At 39.3% G+C, this 5,495-nt stretch overlaps 1 non-coding gene across 1 annotated transcript; it reads left to right on the plus strand.

Moving 5' to 3' along the window:
• The first annotated feature begins 4,623 nt into the window (after positions 1 to 4,623).
• Positions 4,624 to 4,698, plus strand: Trnas-uga (transfer RNA serine (anticodon UGA)). The gene has a single exon. It is a non-coding gene; the product is annotated as a tRNA-Ser (tRNA).
• The last annotated feature ends 797 nt before the right edge of the window (positions 4,699 to 5,495 follow it).

Genomic DNA, 5,495 nt, shown 5'->3' on the forward strand with positions numbered 1-5,495 from the left:
GTTAAATATGTTCCCAAACAGGTTTACATATTCAGTCCATTCTGTATACTTATTCAGCACATATGTCCACACGAACCTATTACATTCTTTGAATATGCATTCCACTGGACCGACTTCTGGATGGAACCTATCTATCAGTATCTGTTTTATACTATGGTTTCTCAGAAAATTTTTTCCACTTGTAACCAGTAAAATACGAGGCATTATCTGAAATGATAGCTTCGAGTTTACCAATTATGGGTGTATAATCTTTTCCTATCCTGTTCACAATGGCTGTAGCTGTAGAGCATCTGTTGAGCGGATACATCTTTAGACATTTAGAAAATACATCGTAAACTGCCAATATATACTTGCACCCTCCTCGTGCTGTGGGGAGTGGTCCAGTTAAATCCAAATAAACTAGTTGTAACGGGTGCGTCGATACGGTTGAATGTAATTCGTTTCTTGCTGAACGGTTGCTCAGTTTTGTTTTCTGACATAGGAGACCTGTTCTCAAAATTAGGTGAACATATTTGCCTAAATTTGGGTAATAGCGAAACTGTTCAATCTTAGCAATAGTCCAAAAAGGCCCCCAAGTTTTATGGGTATACCAGATAAAGTCTCTCAAACAACTTTCTGGAATGCTCACACACACCACTGTTCTTCCTCTTTCTTAGTTTTAGATACAAAATGCCGTCTCTTATCTTGAATTGCTTAGCTAATTCCGATTTTGGATTCTCAGTTATCATTTGCACAATGTTTCTCCACTTACAGTCAGCAGTTAGCAATTCAGACATACGTTTACACATATCAAGAAAATTACGTCTGTATGTTTGATCTTTAACCAACAGTACTTTGTACTTTGATGCCTGTTTGATAAATTCTGCATTTTCAGACGTGCCCTATAGGAGCCTGGACAAGGCATCAGCAATTGTGTTATCTTTCCCATTAATATATACGATTTGGAAGTGATACTCTTGCAACACTAAAGCCCATCTTGCTTAGTGTGCATGTAACAGTTTACATGTTAATAAGAAACTTGAAGATTGGTGGTCACAGTACACCTTTACCTTTGTACCGTAAATGAAAAAAATGGAATTTCTTCAAAGCCCAAACCACAGCTAAGGCTTCAAATTCCGTTACTGAGTATGATTGTTCACATTCTGTTAGTACCCAACTCGCAGAACTAATCACTTTAATTTGGTGTTTGCTGTCTGTTTCGTCCACTTGGAACAGACAAGCTCCTAGTCCTGTAAAAGATGCATCACCAGCAATGCAAAAATCTTTCCCCATGTCGGGGTGATACAGAATACATGCGTTGACTAACGCTCGTTTGATTCTATTGAACCCTCTCTTGCAGGCAGAATTCCACTGCCAAACTATATTTTTCTTGAGCAGATTTTACAACGTTGATCAGCTGCAAAATGCCGAAAAAATGCCCAAGAATGCTTTCAATTGCCTTTTTGTTTTAGGAGATGGAAAGTTCTTTATGACTTGTATTTTCTTTTCATCTGGCACAACCCCTAAGGGTGAAATGACATGTCCCAGGAATTTAATCTTTTCTCTATCGAATTTTGACTTACTGCAGCCTGTTCAAATTTGCCCAATATTCTATGTATTATCTCCATATGCTCTTCCCAGGTGGGAGTCACAATCAAAATGTCATCCACATATAGGGTGACTTTATCAAGCAACTCTGGGCCTAACACTGAATCAAGAGCTGCTATAAATACCGCAGCACTCGTATTTAACCTGAATGGGAATACTTTAAACTGGTAACTCGGACCAGCGAAAATGAAAGCTGTATATTTACTCCACTGTTCTGTCAAGGGGATTTGCCAATAGGAAAATCGCAAATCAATGGTTGAAAGATACCTTACTCCAAAGAACTTTTGCAATTGTTGTTCCAAATTCTCTGGCCTAGTCCTTACTGGCACAATAATTTTATTAATGTCGCGAGCATCTAACACCTGACGTATTTTTCCACCATCTTTTGTATCTGCTAGTAAAGGGCTGCTGTAAGGTGACACTGACGGCTCAATTATTCCCCATTCTAGCATCTTATGTATCTCTAGTTTCACTGCCTTCTTTTTCGACCATGGAACGGAGTAAGTAGCGTTACAAAATGTATTGTGTGGTATCACATCAATATTATACGCATAACCTTTGATGAACCCTGGTCTCTCGGAGAATACCTCTATGTGTTCCTTCAATAGCTGAGATAATTGTAATTGTTGCTCTGGTGTCAGGTATATGGATTCCTCTACTTTATTGTTTATTGCTTGACAGGACTTTGTGGTTCTAACATTCTCTCCACCATGATGGCTGTAATCGCAGTATTTTTGGTAGGTTACACTTCACTTTAACATTCTGACAATACTTGCCATGTATAGCTTTAGTGTGCAGCAATTCCAATTTAACTCTCGCTTCCCTATTCTCCAAACTGCAAATACCTTGAGAGAGGTCCATATAGGCATTCCTTTCTCTCAAAAACACCCAACGTGTAATACAGACGACTCTTAATCCCTTTACAACTAGGAACGTGCAATTGAATGCTCCATTTCCCATAAATACATCCAATGGCACCAGACACTTTGCAATTCTGAACTGGCAACACTGGCACTTTATGCAATTGGCACAATTTCCTACAGAAATCATAACTCATCACATTAACTGTAGCTCCCGTATCAATCATGATATGACTGGCATACTAAGAACTTTAGCCTGAACCACAGCCTGTACCAACTCACTATCTAGTTGGTTACATCTCTTATTCTCTGATAAAAGTTCCTCCTTTATTCCAACACCATTGTTATATCTTAACATATTCACTACATCATGTTTCTCCTTACTGTTTGTGAGCTCTCTCTCCATCCCATGCCCGACAACGGAGAGCTAATTGCGGCCGTCTTTAGTTTGTCATATCGGTTTATGTAGGATGATTCGTCACATCAACAATTCTCACATTTCGATCCTGATTCTGCCAAGCCGGGTTGTTTGAAGTACCTGCTTGACCATGTTTGTTCCTGTTATAGCTATTGTTTGTGGATCTTTCTGCGTTAGTCTGACTATCCTGTCTCAGATACCATGGCATTGCAAGTCTATTCTTCCCATGTGGCCCTACATCTCGCATCAGCTGTTGGTTGCTACCTCCTGGGCCAAACCTTTCCTCATACCTTTGTTTCCATCTGTATTGAGGTGAACTGTTTCCCCAAGCCTGTAAGTCTTTCCTGAATACAAGGCGACCAGTATTAATTTAGAAATACCTTCTCAAATTGTTCACAGGTGTAGCTATTTTCAGCTGCATCTGTCGCCCATAGAGCAACATCTCCTACTGTGTGCGAAACAATAAACTGTATCTTTTGTTTCTCTGTCCGTGCTCTGGGCAGTATGTTTCAAAAACTCTTTATCAATATAACTGGGTGAATATTTTTCTTGTCGGTGGAGAAGGTGGTGTTTAATTAAAACTCTCCTCCATCATTATTGAAGATACAGCGGGCACAGCCCCCTCATCATTCAATGGTTCACTGTTAGGACTACACGTTCCTGCCTGTCCCCAAAAATTGTATTATAGGTGGCAGAGAATGGCGGATTTTCGGGTAAAACACGTGAAGCAGGTACGTAATTGTCCTCCATTCTCATGTTATTTACTCTTTCCTTTTCTGTCTGATTGATCTGACCAGTCGAGTGAACTGCCCGAATTGCGTTTGTCACTTGTGTTCGTATTTTATCATCTATCTGATTTTCGGGTAAAACACGTGAAGCAGGTACGTAATTGTCCTCCATTCTCATGTTATTTACTCTTTCCTTTTCTGTCTGATTGATCTGACCAGTCGAGTGAACTGCCCGAATTGCGTTTGTCACTTGTGTTCGTATTTTATCATCTATCTGTTTCTCTTCGTTATCTATCCATTTTTCTACTTTTTCTACAGTCTTTTTAGTATGTTCCACAAGGCAATTCTGTATTCTTTCTTCATTTCCTATCTCTATATTTTCGACCCTCTCAGTTATGTTCTGAGTATCTTCCTTCATGCTATTCTGCTCTATTTGCAGATTTTGTATGTCTATGGTCAAGTTGGCTACCAAATTTGGCAATTCCTGGTACGCTTGTTTCAAACTGGCTATGTCTGCTTTCATGACTTTTAAACATTTAAGATGTTCAAATATTCTGCTTTCTCTCTCTTTTCTCCTTTCTTCCCTTTCTCTTTTTCTCTCCTTCTGCTGTCTCTCCCTTTCTAACTGTATTCTTTCCCTCTCTCTTTCTTTCTCCTCCGGCTGTCTCTCCCTTCCTAACTGTATTCTTTCCTTCTCTGTATCTCTCTCCTCCTGTTGATTCTAGAACTGATCTAACTTCATTAGAATTGCACTCACGGCATCGTAACCAGGCGTGGTGCACGTAACTATTTGCTTCTAGAATGAAATTTTCACTCTATAGCAGAGTTTCATATCAGTGCACATTCCGCTGTAGAGTGAAAATTTCATTCTAGAAACATCCCCCAGGCTGTGGCTAAGCCATGTCTCCGCAATATCCTTTCTTTCAGGAGTGCTAGTTCTGCAAGGTTCGCAGGAGAGCTTCTGTAAAGTTTGGAAGGTAGGAGATGGGGTACTGGCAGAAGTAAGGCTGTGAGGACAGGACGTGAGTCGTGCTTGGGTAGCTCAGTTGGTAGAGCACTTGCCCGTGAAAGGCAAAGGTCCCGAGTTCGAGTCTCGGTCCGGCACACAGTTTTAATCTGCCAGGAAGTTTCAACTATTTGCTTAGTTGCGGGTGCGGTTGTTTCAACCGCAAAAGTTGGCAACATGCTGCTATCAATGCTACGCTCGATTTCTGAGTGCTGATGTGCAGTTTCTATTTCATGATCAATAATATGTTCCTGCAAGTTCTTATTGGATGTAGATGCCATGGGGATTTCCTCCGATTCATTATCACTATCCTGTCGTGAATCTGCTTCCAAATCAACTTCTCCCGTAGTCCTACTATGTAATCTCTTTGACTCTGAATGAGACATTATTCTATCACAATTATTTTCACACGGCAATCACCACAAAAATAATAATAATACAATATAAAATTTCTAATTCTCCACAAATTTTCAGCAAATATAAATTTTCTTTCCTACTTGAATTACTGTTTGCAAAACACTACCAAGTGGTACATACCATGAATATTGGCAAACAACACAGCACACGAAAGCAAGAGATATTTTCAGAAACCCTTACCTTCGTTTTTATTGTCGTCTTTATTCTTATTCAAATCTGTGGTGGGTTACAGGTCTTCTGTTTCTCTTTACATCAAAAATAATATTCCTTGTACACATGAAACAGATAACATATCCAAGCATTAATTTTCTCTTATTAATAATATATTCTTTCCACATACATAAATTTCCTGGAACATCGAGCCCCATGTTGGGCACCAGTTATCGTGTAATTTTTTTTTTCCTTGAATTAATTAAATTGAACACTTTTTCATAAACGATAACTGTGCCGTTATTCCTATTGTATGAAATTGTTTTGAA

This window comes from Schistocerca serialis, chromosome 8 (assembly GCF_023864345.2).
Source record: "Schistocerca serialis cubense isolate TAMUIC-IGC-003099 chromosome 8, iqSchSeri2.2, whole genome shotgun sequence".
Lineage (NCBI taxonomy): Eukaryota > Metazoa > Arthropoda > Insecta > Orthoptera > Acrididae > Schistocerca > Schistocerca serialis.